This window comes from Polypterus senegalus, chromosome 10 (assembly GCF_016835505.1).
Source record: "Polypterus senegalus isolate Bchr_013 chromosome 10, ASM1683550v1, whole genome shotgun sequence".
NCBI lineage: Eukaryota > Metazoa > Chordata > Cladistia > Polypteriformes > Polypteridae > Polypterus > Polypterus senegalus.
The window spans coordinates 174,031,454-174,046,188 of NC_053163.1; the positions used below are offsets into that span (position 1 = coordinate 174,031,454).

Here is a 14,735-nt window from a genome sequence, read left to right on the forward strand (position 1 = left end):
TTTAACTATGTGAACCAGTATGAAAGGCGATATATATATAGGAGCGCAGGCCGAAGTCGTACATTTTATACTATACGGGAACCTTCTGACACGTCAGAAAAGTGGGAACGCAAAAGTCGGACAAGCCTTTCAGTCTTTACACCGCTTTGGACGGTTGTTGCCTTCAACGTACGCCTTCGGATCAATTAAAAGGCTCTCTCTCTCTCTCTCTCTCTCTCTCTCTCTCTCTCTCTCTCTCGCTGCTTCTTTCTTTCTTTCTTTCTTTCTTTTTTTCTGACATTTACAATTTCTACCCATAGTCATGAGCATGAAATTCTCCTGTAATAAAATGTTAATGATAGTAATATCATCATATCTTTAGACCCTCAATGACAGCTTGCAGTTTTGCTAAACTCTCCAGTCAGTTTGTCATCAGTCCATGGAATGAACGTTCGTCAGCCCCACGCAGTCGGCCATTGGCTTCGCGTTGCGCTCTCTAGTTTTTTGCGGAGGTTTATGTGCGGCAGACACCGGAGCTCCTTTAAACCGTTCAGTTGCCGCGATGTTTATTCCTTCAGCACCCACGTGTCAGTTTGTATGAAGTCGATGTGCCGCCTTTCAGTCCCACACAAACGTTAGTTGAAGCCATGCAGGCTGGTCAGGTCGGGTGAACTGCTGCTTGGCTGGGTGTCGCGTTAGGTCGGTAGGTGTTGTGACAGTTGCGACAGTCGCATTGTGTTGGGACGTGCGCATCTGATGGCCTCGCCCAGGCTGTTCAGCCGGTCGTGTTTACAAAACACAGGGGGTTGTTTTTCAGATTTTTTGTGTCACACCTTACTGTTTTGCATTAGGTAGGTGGTGGCCAATGATTATAGAAGGAGATGCGGACCACCCCCTCAGACTGGTGACTGTCCTCGGCATGTGATGGAGAAATCCATTCAAAAATGAACCTGTAGAAAATGGTCAAGTTCTCATGTGACACTTTAAACTGGCATTCAAAGAACAGCAGATGACCAGGTTTCTGGACCACAGCTGGAGTGCTGGAGGTGTTGGTGCCCAGAGGTTTGAAACGTGGAAGTTTATACGTGAGAGTGATCTTTTACTTTACTTGCCCATAAGCAAAGCAAAAATTGAATAATAATAATAATAATATTAATAGCATATGCAAGTGTTTGGTGGTTATGTGGCAGTCCTAGGATGACCAGATGACCCAGGACAGTCCCGTTTGTTCTAAGGGAGTCCCATTTTATGACATGGTGCCCCTGGAATTCAATAAAATGTCCTGTTTTAATTGGCCGGTCATCTATGTTCATGAAGCTCCAAGGAGAACCCCGTCCTTCCACTCTTGGATTTAATGTACAGTACACCCCCAAAATTTGCCGAGGTTACATTCCTAGAGCACCCATGAATTGTGAAAAACCGCGACTTATGGATGTGGTTAAAAAAAAAAAAGCCTATTTTTATACTTTAAACTCTAAATATGTCCCCAAAACACTTTAATTTCATTTCAACCTCAGCTTAGTACATTTAATACATTTGATACAAAATGCGCTCAGTTATACAGGGTTTAGCATATCAAGATGGAAATACCAGGGAATAAAAGCCGAACCTCTGATCTCTCTTCTCATCTTCATCTTTTGATCTCACGCACAAGTGGCTTCAGTGCCGAGCGAAAACAAATGAACCAGCCTTGCTTTTGGAGAGGGGACTGGCCATCATTACAATACACGCTAAACTCTGAGGCTTTGTTTGATTGATGAGTTTTGTCTCATTTTGGGACTATGAAAATCTGGGTAGCCTAAGCAGTCCTGAGGTTCCCCGTAGTGAAGGTGTGGACGGGACAGAAATATTCTCAGATTTACTTCATCCGATTCGGGGAATGTGACGGTCGATACCTGTTCTGGCATTAGAAGACAACTCCAGACATGGTGGCAGTTCATTACAGAGCACACAAACACAAGAGTGGACTAAGAAGAGCCCATAAATGTAACTAAACTGAATGGCGATTTTAAAAGATTTTAAAAGAATAAAATTGGACCCAGTGAAAAACAGGGAAAATGTGCCAACTGCACTAAAACAACAAGCGGGCATGGGATTCAAAACCTAGAGGCTGGATAAGCAGCAGTGCTAACCATTGTCCCTCAATATCCATCCATCCATCCATTTTTCAACCCGCTGAATCTAAACACAGGGTCACGGGGGTCTGCTGGAGCCAATCCCAGCCAACACAGGACACAAGGCAGGAACCAATCCCGGGAAGGGTGCCAACCCACTGCAGATACCTCAATATAATATAGTATAGGGTGGCACAGTGGCGCAGTGGGTAGCGCTGCTGCCTCGCAGATAGGAGACCTGGGTTAGCTTCCCAGGTCCTCCCTGCGTGGAGTTTGCATGTTCTCCCCGTGTCTGCATGGGTTTCCTCCGGGTGCTCCGGTTTCCTCCCACAGTCCAAAGACATGCAGGTTATTGCATTGGCGATCCTTGGTGTGTGTGTCTGTGTGTGCCCTGCGGTGGGCTGGCGCCCTACCCAGGGTTTGTTCCTGCCTTGCGCCCTGTGTTAGCTGGGATTGGCTCCAGCAGACCCCCATGACCCTGTAATTAGGATATAGTGGGTTGGATAATGGTTGGATGGATGGATAATATAATATAATATATTATATCCTAGCTGTCTCCTGCTGCTCCGCTCATGTAGTAGCGAAACAGGAACACAAACTTTGAAAAACCAATTAAAAATTTTTTAAAAGTGTGATTCTAGCCAAGTAGCAGGTAGGTACACAGCAATGTCAAACGCTAACACTGTATCTGACCAGAGAGCTTCTCCCACTTGGGGAGAAAAGCACGTGGCTGTGATATCTCTGGCAATCAGCAGCCACCCTCTAAAACACACGTAGCCCTGATCTCTAATCTCAAAAACATCAAACGTTACTCCTTAACAATCTGCAGATGATAATGTCTGCTGAACAAACAGGTATCTACGCTAGCTAAGCAGAGGCGAGGTGCACTCCAACAGGTGGTGAAAGGTAGAGCAACTTGAACGGAGGCTGGCATTTGAGTGAGGAGGGCCCGCTCTTCTCTCCTCGGCCTGCAGCCTCTCTCGGATTTGCGCAAATACATCACTCCTGCAAGCAAACTATGATACTTAGCGTGATGAGAGAAGTCGCAAAATCAACCGGAATGTTCAAGTAGATTCTCGTGAAAAGTGGACTGACAGACAGACAGATGTTGGATTATATATAATATAATATATAAATATATAAATATATATATATATGGGCGGCACGGTGGCGCAGTGGTAGCGCTGCTGCCTCGCAGTTAGGAGACCCGGGTTCACTTCCCGGGTACTCCCTGCGTGGAGTTTGCATGTTCTCCCCGTGTCTGCGTGGGTTTCCTCCCACAATCCAAAAACATGCAGGTTAGGTGGATTGGCGATTCTAAATTGGCCCTAGTGTGTGCTGTTTGTGTGTGTCCTGCAGTGGGTTGGCACCCTGCCCAGGATTGGTTCCTGCCTTGTGCCCTGTGTTGGCTAGGATTGGCTCCAGCAGACCCCTGTGACCCTGTATTCGGATTCAGCGGGTTAGAAAATGGATGGTTGTAAGTACGGCGTGTCTTGCAAAAATCTCATGTTTTACGCAATTGGTCCTGGGTCAATTTCTTTAGTCTTGCTGGTTTATTAAGTATCATCCGTGATCTTCACGAGAAGATCACGTCTCATCGCCCTACTGTCTCTCTCTAGGATTTTTTTATACAACCTGGCACAGACTCACAGAGGCATGTGTAAAAACACAAGAAGACTTTATTTTTCTTCACCCATTGGGCACGTCTTCCCCGTGAACCCCATGGGCCTAACACAGTCCCAAAGCACTTAAATCAAAACAACAACACTCCCATTTTGGCACCACCACTCCTCCCTGGCAACCTCGTCCTCTCCCTCCCGATTCTGGCTCCAGAGTGGCGGTTGCTGGCCCTTTTTATAGCCCACCCAGAAGTGCTCCAGGTGCTTGATCACCTGTTTCTGATTGTACTTCTGGGCGGGGCCGTAGAGTTGTCCAGGCCGGCTCAGGGACCCATGCAGCACCCCCAGGCAGTACCCCAGATCTCAACAGGGCTGTACAGAACTCCATCTCCCATGAAGCCCTGCAGGAAATTGAGGCACCACTGTCAGTCAGGGAGGCTGCCAGCAAAGCATCCCGGGGTAGCTACTGAGACGCCCATGGTTGTTCCCCTGGGACATATGTAGAAGGGCTTCCTGCCACACTATATATATATATATATAAATAAAATATATAAAATCCAATGTCTGTCTGTCTGTCTGTACGTTGTATACAATATATATGTATTATCTTAATATATAAACGTCTACGCGTGGAATTGTGTGTGTCTGTACGGCCCAGAAATGAGAGGTAGAGTCGAGGTAAGGGCTCCACCTCTGTGGAAACAGAAAACTAAACATCTACACATGGAAGTGTGTTTGTGTGTGTGTGTGTGTCTGTCTGTCCGGCCCGGAAGTGCGAGGCTACTACAGCATGAAATCTCAGAGAGCTGGCAAGGCTGCCTCAAGTTAACGAGTCGGGAGAAGAAAGCAACTCTGTTGCTAAAGTAAAACCCCAGAGAAAAGAGAGAAACACTTACACAAGCAAGACGAGCACATCAGCAAAACGGTATCACTTTTATTTTTCCTCCCACCGCTAATACACAAGCGATGCCAGCACGTCGGCAAAATGAATCCTCCTAGGAGAGAGATGCCCAGAGTAGTTCCTTTCAATTACCTGACATCTCTACATTTCAGTTTTTTTTCTGACAATTTCAGTAGTTTTTAGGACCCTGGGCTTTTTATAGTACGGGCTTACACAGCTAGTATAGTATAGTATAGTATAGTATAGTATAGTATAATATAATATAATATAATATAATATAATATAATATAATATAATTTGAGGGGGAGTCAAGCTAAAGTTAGAAAATGTGATTTATCAGAAAATGGATGGACCTTTAGCAAAACTGATGCTGTCATTTCTCAATGTCGTCTCCACCCTTCTCAATGCACTTGCACCCCCTGCCTGGCAGTGCCCGGATTCCTGCAGAATAAAAGGTTTTGTGTCGTCCTCACACCCACTCGTGCACCCGAGTTATTGTCGAACCCTCCATGCCCAGGGGTACTCCAGTCACTAGTACAAGTTACTGTGACTTGCTGGAGACCAATGTGAAGCCTGTTGTTCGATCCAAGCGTCAGGGGGCTGCTGTCTCAAGGAGGCCTTTTGCTGCAAGACGATGAACACACACTGCTAAGAACACCAAGACTTGTCTGGAGAAACTGCAGTTTGAGGTATTGCCACAACCTCCTTATTTGCCAGATTTGGCGATGCCAGTCGACTGCAGGGCACCATCACACACATACCCTTACTCATTCTTTAACATTTGAACTCCATCCAGGCTGAAAACTGAATCCAAAATCGCTGGGTCTGCTCCCCTCGTTTGTCTTCCTTGGTTTCTTTATGAACGTGTGTGACTATCTGCTGTATAATCACAAGAAAGAAACCAAAGATAAAGATGTGTCAGTGTTAAGAAAACGGTCCGACAACGAATACATTATTCCCAAAAAAAAAGTATATATTGAAATATATTTAGCAAAATTAACCCCCACCCCCCATTTCTTGAGTAGCTGTGGAAAACTCCAGCCAGTCTTCACTCCTGGCAATGTGTTTTATTTCAATATGACAAAGCAGACGCTGGGTGGGGGAGGAGCGGTGATAAGAAATGCCAGATGAAGCCTGCCACGGGCTCTGTTATCAGGCAGCTGCAGACGCGGGTCACACCTTCAGGCCTGTGAGAAACTGTGGAGTCAGCGTAGTGGGCTTCAGCTTAGAGGGGGCTTTGAAAGTAGAGTTTGACTCATCCGAGTTAACATTAAACATGTCTACAACGTGAACAGATTTGAAAGTGTTGCAGTCGAAGCCCCGAAGTTCAGTCTGGTTGTCACAAATGAACTCACAAATGAAGTGACTTGAGTTCATCCAGGACTGGACCTCCAGTGTCACCGTCTCCATTTGTCACGGACGCTCCCGCATAAAGTGTCAGTTTAGAGTCGGCAGTTAACTCAAAGGGCACATCCCAGGGATATTAAGGACACCCGTGAGAAGACACACGCAGGTGGTGCCAGCTGGGAACTGAACTCGAGTCCCTGCAGGGGTGACGACACAGCGATAGATGGCCACTATGTCCTTCTAGGCCACGCAGTTGAAAAGCACAAGCAGTGGTCAGAAACGCCCACATGAAAAGCCTCCCTTGGATTGCATCAGGTTTCTTCCAGCAGATGCATGGCGGGCTGACAAGTCCAAGAAAGCACTTGAGGGTACGGTGGTTTGAGGTCACGCTGTACAATGGAGGAACTCGCCCGCATGTGATTGGCAGAATTCTATAGCCGGCCTAAAACTGTATGCACGCTTTTTATTTTTTTTAGGACTTCTGTATTTTTCACGCGGGTGACTCTTGTGACACACAGCACATGCCACCCTGCCTTCCTGAGATATTTTTTGCCTGATTGGTAACATCTGGCATCTGCCTGGCTATAAAAACCCCTTGTGGTGGTGCAGCTTTTCCAAAGCACAAGAAAGCCATCAAAGCAGAGAGCAAAGGCACAAGAGGAGACACTAAAGGTAAAGTAATGTAAAGTAGAGCGTCGAATGTTCTGTTTGTGTTTCAGTCGGTGTGTGTGTGCGACAGATCTGCAGTCCGCTGAAAGGTGATAGGAGCAGAGCCTGCTGACAAAAAGCTAAATCAGTTGGACATGTCATTAAAGTCACCAGCCAAGTTAAATACAGCCGATGGCGCACCGCACCACAGTGCACTGGTGTTGTACTTTGGCCTGCTGCATTTACTGGTTCGGTCCAACGGGTGGCACCTGGCTGAGAAGGAATAATAAATTGAGTGAAAATGATGTGGCAGTCCTCGGTTGCTCTTGGCATCAGTAGTTTTTGGGTGGCATAGGGAAGGGTGGCCCTGATTGGCCGTAGACCTAGCCAATCAGTTCATTGTATATGAAATTTTGTAATTGATTAAGTATTGGCTATTTTCTTTTTCCTTCCGTTTCGAAGTGGCATATCAAATCCCATTGGTTTACTGAATATTCAGTCAATCCAGTTTTTGTCTGTATGTCTGTCCGCTTTTCACGAGAGAACTACTTAACAGATTTTTTTTTGCAGAATTTGCTTGAACATTCCGGTTGATTTTGCGACTTCTCTCATCGCACTATGTGTCATAGTTTGCTTGCGTTACCGATTTATTTGCGCGAATCCAAGAGACACGCAGTGGGCCAAGGGGGGCGGGGCCCTCCTCATTCATGCACCAGCCTCGTGGTGTTCCTTACCTCCACTTAGCTAGCAAACGAGAGAACTACTTAACGGATTTAGATCGTTTTTTTTTATTATAATTTGCTTGAACATTCTGGTTGATTTTGCGACTTCTCTCATCGTGCTATTTATCATAGTTTGCTTGCGGTACCGATATATTTGCGCAAATCACAGAGAGGCTGAAGGGAGGGGGTGGGGCCTCCTCACTCTTGCGCCAGCCTCGGGGTGTGTTCCTTACCTCCATTTATCTAGCGAACGAGAGAACTACTCAACATTTTTTTTCTATAATTTGTTGGAACATTCTGGTTGATTTTGCGACTTCTCTCATCGTGCTAAGAATCATAGTTTGCTTATATATTCGTGCTAATCCGAGACAGAGGCTGCGGGCTGAGGAGAAGGGGAAGCGTGACATCAGAAGTAGGGAGCTGGGTGGGGTCCTTCTCACTGTCCTGTTTCACTAATACGTTGGGGGGGGCGGCTAGTTAATAAATAAATGGGACAGTGTTACGGTGTAAGTGTAACCTGACTGGTAGTCGTCATTAGACAGTTACCAGAACCTTAAATTGCTTTATTGAGCATTTTTGTACCACAGTATGAGCAGATGTATTTTTTGGGAAAGTGCCCTTATACATCCTACTAAAAACTGGAACACCCATTTTCTGCACAGGCCCACCCTAAAATCTATTCCTGGCTATGACCCCAGGTGGCATCTGAGGTTTTCTGTGTTAATAAGAATTACCGTTTTTACTTGTGTACCACGTACCCTCGTGTAAGATGCGCACCCTAATTTTTACAAAGAAAATCACGATCGTTTTGCCCCGTTTACGACGCGCGTTGTGATTGTATAGGAAGCGTTTAGAGAGAGAGAGCGCAGGAGTGCAAGTGAGCGAGAGAGAGAGCGCGAACGAGTGAGCCCAGGCAGAAGTAAACATTACAGAATTACATTTCCTCGTGTATGACACGCACCTGATTTTCTAATGCTAATTTTCGGGAAAAAATGTGCGCATGGTACACGCGTAAATACGGTAGTTGTTAATACGTTGAAATCCCTCACATCAGAGCGCACGTATGCCTCATCAATCCACCTGCAGCTTTGCAAAAGAAAGAAAGAAATTAGCTTGCATGTGGGGAAAGACTTTGAGCGATCGTCAGTGTGCCTTTTATAGTTGTCGGCAGAACGGAGACAGCATATTCAGTAACGTCGATTAACGGCGTTCGGCCAAAGTGACTCCACACCCCTGACGATTGATGGAAGGGGTTTCGTGGTGCAGGAGCGGACTGGGTCTCAACACCAGCCTGGCCATCCTTCAACGAGTGAGCTGACGAACTCGACCCACTCGACCCATAATTCATTGTCATTTTCTTAAAATTTGTGATGAGTACGCGGCTCACTACTTGCTATGAACCTATGGTATCTAAACTGTTGCCAAACTTAATCTGTACACTGTTGTTTACACACAACTTAAAATTAGACGACATGCTTAGAAATCAAATTTAATGAAAATAAAAATTTGTAACACTGCTTACACGTTATTAGAGTACAAGTCAAATGTCAATGTACCCTAGTAGGCTAGTAGCTGCTCATTTACAATGAAATAGATGATAACCGAGGCTATAATGAAAACCTCACATGACTGAAATGTTCCATTAACTTAACGATAAACTATAAATGTTCCATCCTAATATGATCCCGTGCTTTATAACTTTATTTCATCATATTAATAATCGCAGCTGAGAACCACTAATTATCGCTCACGCCAACGACCAGAGAACAATAAAATGCATAATACATAATCTAAACTAATTGTTAGTACTGAAGAATTTAAATACTAGATATGAGATAAAAATAAATTGCAATAATGTATATGCTAACGAAATGTAGCGATATCGAAACAAATCGTCAAAAGGCAGTTTTGACCAAATATTTAGCTGCAACGTTGTGCACTGACAACTAAAACCACTTGATGACGTAATACGATATAATATATAGGAGTAAATAAATCGCAGTTCCGGACAGATAATATTTAGTAGTTTAGAAAATTAATTTTAATGTCAAACAGTAACCAGTACATAAAATTTATTTCATGAAACGGCCAGGGTCTGCAGCCCACCGGGCATTGCCCAAATGCCCTAATGGCCAGTCCGCCCCTGGCGTGGTGGTACACTAAACACACAGCCAGTCGGTGGTCCCCTTATATGAAGTGGCCGAATCTCACAACCGTGGTTTGCTTCTTTGCTTTTTTTTTTCTTCTTCTTAAAAACGACATGGATACGCTGCGTCCAAACTAAAAACACCGGCCAATATTCCAAACCAGTTTTGTCTTGAAAGATGGACGTATTCAGTACGTGTTAAGGTTTTTCTTTATAATGGGAAAGCGGCACCCATAAGCTACATTGTAAAATGTAATAGCCGGCTAGTTCTTTTTTTTTATTTGTCAGACATGAATTACTTTAGAAAGCAATGTAATGTGATACACGCTCACTGGCCCCTTTACTAGGCACACCTTGCTAGCACCCGGTTGGACCCCCTTTTGTCTTCAGAACTGCCGTAATTCTTCATGGCATACATTCAATACGGTGCTGGAAACATTCTTCAGGGATTGTGGTCCATATTGACCTGATAGCATCACACAGTCGCTGCAGATTTGTTGGCTGCACATCCATGATGAGAATCTCCTGTTCCATCACATCTCAAAGGCGCTCAACTGGATTGAGATCTGGTGACTATGGAGAACAATTGAGTCCAGTGAACTCTTTGTCATGTTTGAGAAACCAGTTTGAGATGATTTGAGCTTTGTGACATGGCGTGTTATCCTGCTGGAAGAAGCCATCAGATGATGGGTGCACTGCGGTCATAAAGGGATGGACGTGGTCAGCAACAATATTCAGGTAGGCTGTGGCAGTTAAAACCATGCTCAGTTGGTAGTAAAGGGTTCAAAGAAAATGTCCCCAACACCGTTACATCACCATCAGCAGCCTGAACCGTTGATACAAGGCAGGATGGATCCCTGCTGTCATGTTGTCGATGCCAAATTCTGACCCTACTTATCCAAATGTCACAGCAGAAATCAGGACTCATCACATTTTCCAATCTTCTATTGCCCAGTTTTGGTGAGCCTGAGTGAATTGTAGCCTCAGTTGCCTCTTCTTAGCTGACAGGAGTGGCACACGGTGTGGTCTCCTGCTGCTGTAGCCCACCTGCTTCAGAGTTCTATGTGTCGTGTGTTTAGAGATACTCTTCTGCATACCCTGGTTGTAACAAGTGGTTATTAGAGTTACTGTTCAGCTTGAACCAGTCTGGTCATTCCCGTCTGACCTCTGGCATCATAAAAGACATTTTAGAGTTACTGTTCAGCTTGAACCAGTCTGGTCATTCTCGTCTGACCTCTGGCATCATAAAAGACATTTTAGCCCAGAGAACTGCCGCCCACTGGATATTTTCCCTTTTCCCGACCATTCTCTGTAAACCCAAAAGATGGTTGTGTGTGAACATCCCAGTAGATCAGCAGTTTCTGAAATACTCAACATCAGCCATGCCACATTCAAAATCATTTCAGTCCCCTTTCTTCCCCATTCTGATGCTCGATTGGAACTTCAGCAGGTCGTCTTCACAATGTCTACAGGCTGAAATGCATTGAGTGCTGCCAATCACATGGCAAATCACATTGTTATTTGCCTTAACAATCAGGTGTACCTAATAAAGTGGCCGATGAGTGTAAAGCATGATTGGGAAGAAATTAACTTGAAGAATACCGAGCTTATCCTTTTAATGAGGTACCAATCGCAGATTTTATTTCATTTCATGATTTGTTCGGGTTTTCAGGTCATTCTTCTATTGTAGATTTATTTCCATTCCAAGGTTGTCATCCAAGTAATTTGGAGGCTGAAGTAGACGAGTAATTCTCGGTCCTTCACTTTTTTTCTTTTCAGTTTCAGTTTCCTTCCAAATATGAGGGTAAAAAGGAAATTTGAATATTATGCAGTAAACGCAAACTATCAAGAAGAACTTGACAGACAAGAGCCTGAGAAGGTCGCCTAATTCAAATACCTTTACTCACTTGTCAGCTCAGACAGCAACACCCTACCGGCCAATGTGGCACGGTTGAAATGGCATCAAGTCACGGGAGTATTTATGACTGCAAGATCTTGAAAAATCTCAAGTCGAAGATTTACAAATCCATCGTTCAGCCGGTGGCCGTGTGCGGGTTTGAATACTGGCCAGCCTCCACCAAGCATGAGCAAACACTTCACATCAGGGAGATGCGGATGCTATGGTGGGTCCTGGGGCCTCACCCAGTTCGACCACATCATGAACGAAGACATCCGCAAGATCACAGACATGGCGGCGATCGATGAGAAGATGTGCGGAAGACAATTTCATTGGTACGGCGACGACAACTCGGAGGCCAAGACACTTCAATAATTGAGCCCACATAGCAAATGACATGAAAGACCAAAGAAACGCCGACTCGACCAAATCAAGGTGGAGATGCAACAAGGCTCTGAGGTTAAAGATCTGCACTGGTATCCGGAAGGTTGCCGGTTCAAATCCCCATTACTGCCAAAAGGGATCTTAATCTGCTAGGCCCTTGAGCAAAGTCCCCCCTTAACCTGCAATTGCTCCAGGCGTGCTGTACATTGGCTGACCCTGAGCTCTGTCCCCACGGAGTATGCAAAAACGAACAAATTCCTAATACAAGAAATTGTATAAGGTGAAATAATGAACAAAAAAAAATAAAGTCGATGTCTCCCCCCAAAGATATTTTGGATCAAAACAAAATGCAAGGAGAGCGAAAGAAATGCAGCGGATCGAAGCTGACACAATACAACACATTTGCAATGGCTTATGGGTAGTTCAAACACAGAGTGCTTAGAACGTCTAGTTGAAGCCAAGGTTGAACAAACATAGAGGCCCCTATGTGGAATTGCACTGTTGTGAAACAGCTCACCCTTGGGCAGAGGCAGTGAAACCTGCTGAAATTTATGGAAGGATGTTCTCTTGTGCAGACCAGTAGGCTCTCTTAGTACCCGAGTTGTGCAATCCAAGCCATCGTGCTGTAGCTGATATCCACATGGGCAGCAACAGTGGACAGCGTAATCCGTCGGTCTTCTCTGATGAAGACACTCGCCATGCCGATGTGGGCTTTTGTTCGAGATATTGATGTTCGACCAAATCGAGCTTTGTTGGTTACACTTGTTCTTTCCGTTTTAAACCTTTCTACCCATTGATAAACTTTTCGTTAAGTCCTGCTGTTTTCACTTCCGCACTGAGCCAGTCAGTCAGGCTGCCCGGTGGTACAATGGGCACCACTGCTGCATTTTCAGCTCCAGGTAACAGAGTTCCCTGCCCTGCCACGTCTCTTTAAGTGTTCAGAGTTTGTACGTTTGCCTCTTACTCTGAATGGGTTTCCTTCCTCAATGTATACATTATATTAATTGGTATCTCTAAAAGCTGTCAAGCCGTCAAGTAGTACGTTTTAGGATTCCAGTCTTCTACCAGGAAAGGCCGCAGATCCACAAAGGCCCCCAATATGGTGACAGTATGTTCAGAAAATGTCAAGTTGGATGTGTATCTCCTAGAAACCCATTCAGGTTGGACTCTGGAAGTTCTTGTTCTATGTGCTGTTGCAGCTCTGGCTGGTTTGGGCCTGCTGCAGTTAGCACATCCATAACAGTATATGACGCACAGCTAGTTGAGATTTTTGTTGAAGAAATAATTGAAGAGGCCACTTTTCCTTTGGCTTTTCACACACACACACACACACACTCGTTCTTCCATCAAGAACATGATGCGTGAAGATCTGATGTTTGCTCTTTCGAATACAGTGGACCCTTGACTTACAAACTCAATTCGTTCGCAAGGGCTGGTTGTAACTCAAGTTGGTTGTAAGTCAAGACTATTTTCCCCATAAGAAATAATGGAAATACCCATAATGCTCTCCGAACCTCCCACAGCAACACTTACTTAACCTTTTCATAGTAAAAAAGGGTTGTATAATGTGCACAATTTACCAAAACACCAATAATTTTTCTAATGTACTAACCAAAAAGTTATAAAAAGTGCCTAGCCTACCAGAAACAACAATTTAATACTGTACTCACCATTTAAGTTGACATCTGTGGCTTGCAGGAAAGGAGGAGGAGGAGAATGAAACGGAAGGTGGTTATTGTTTGGAAGGAGCTTCTTTATACAAATCTTTTCTTTGTAAAATTGTCGAGATGGTGGATTTCGACATGCTGTACATATTAGCAAGATCGGTCACACGAACGCCACTCTCATATTTCTGCACAATTTCCTTCTTCGTTTCGATTGTGATTGCTTTCTTTACCTTCGTTACCTTCTCTTCCTTCCTTAGCAATTATCGAAATAAATTATATAAATCACTGCACTGACTGAAATTAAGTCCACAAACACACTAACGCTTACGAACGCTCTCGGCTGTTTGTTTACAATCGCACAAGCGGATACACGTGACCGCATTCGGGTCGTAACGCAAGATGTTGGTCGTAATTCAAAACAAAAATTTTGGTCGTAAACCAAGTTGTTTGCATGTCAGGCCGGTCGTATATCGAGGGTCGACTGTATCTTGCAAAAAAGTTATTGATTTCCATGGGGTGTCCATTCTTGGGAATTCGGGAATCCTGCATGTCATTCCCGGGAATCCCGGGCTCCAGGGAATGACACAGTGCACGGGCATCTCACATGTGAACGGTATTAGAACAACCGACACTTATTTTTAATAAAACTACTGCAATATGTTGACACCAACAAAAGACTGACCTTATCTACAAGCAGTTCATGCTGTCATACAAGTACATGTATCAAGTTCAGGGGCGCCCACACTTTTTCAGCTTGCGAGCTACTTTTTAAATGACCAGGTCGAAATGATCTACCTACATTAAAAATGCTATATACACAGTATATATATTGCATAGTTTTACTGTCAAATAATGCAAAGAGTACGTGACACGCGTTTCACCCTAATTCTGGGCTCATCAGGTGTACACACTCACGGCACCCCCTCTCGGGAATCAAACCTCGGACGTCAGCGTCAGAGGCGAAGCCATGGTGTGTGGTTCATTTATTTGACAGCATGTAGATCGGGGTAATTATATACATGGCATTCGTAGTCTGAATCACAATCTGATTGTATGGGTGCATGTGGGATGACCAGTGTGTTAGAAGAAAAGAGATCTCAGACTGGCCGCTCTGTATGTCAATCAAGAGGCAAATGCCATAGGGAGGATGTATGATAGACTAACGTTTAAAAAGACAATTTTTTTGAATGCAACGCGATCTACCTGCACTACCTTTCCGATCTACCGGTAAATCGCGATCGACGTATTGGGCACCCCTGATCTAGTTAGTTGCGGTAATAAGAGCGTAGAAAGCACAACGTGTCCAGCGTG

The 14,735-nt window shown here is 44.6% G+C and overlaps 1 protein-coding gene across 1 annotated transcript in view; it reads left to right on the forward strand.

Annotated features, from left to right (window-relative positions):
• Positions 1-5,937: 5,937 nt before the first annotated feature.
• The window catches only part of slc43a3a (solute carrier family 43 member 3a), a 63,441-nt gene continuing 54,643 nt past the window's right edge, over positions 5,938-14,735 (forward strand). Inside the window, exon 1 of the mRNA XM_039767615.1 lies at positions 5,938-6,632. The gene's annotated coding sequence lies outside the window, so the exon portion shown is untranslated. The remainder of the gene's footprint in view (positions 6,633-14,735) is intronic.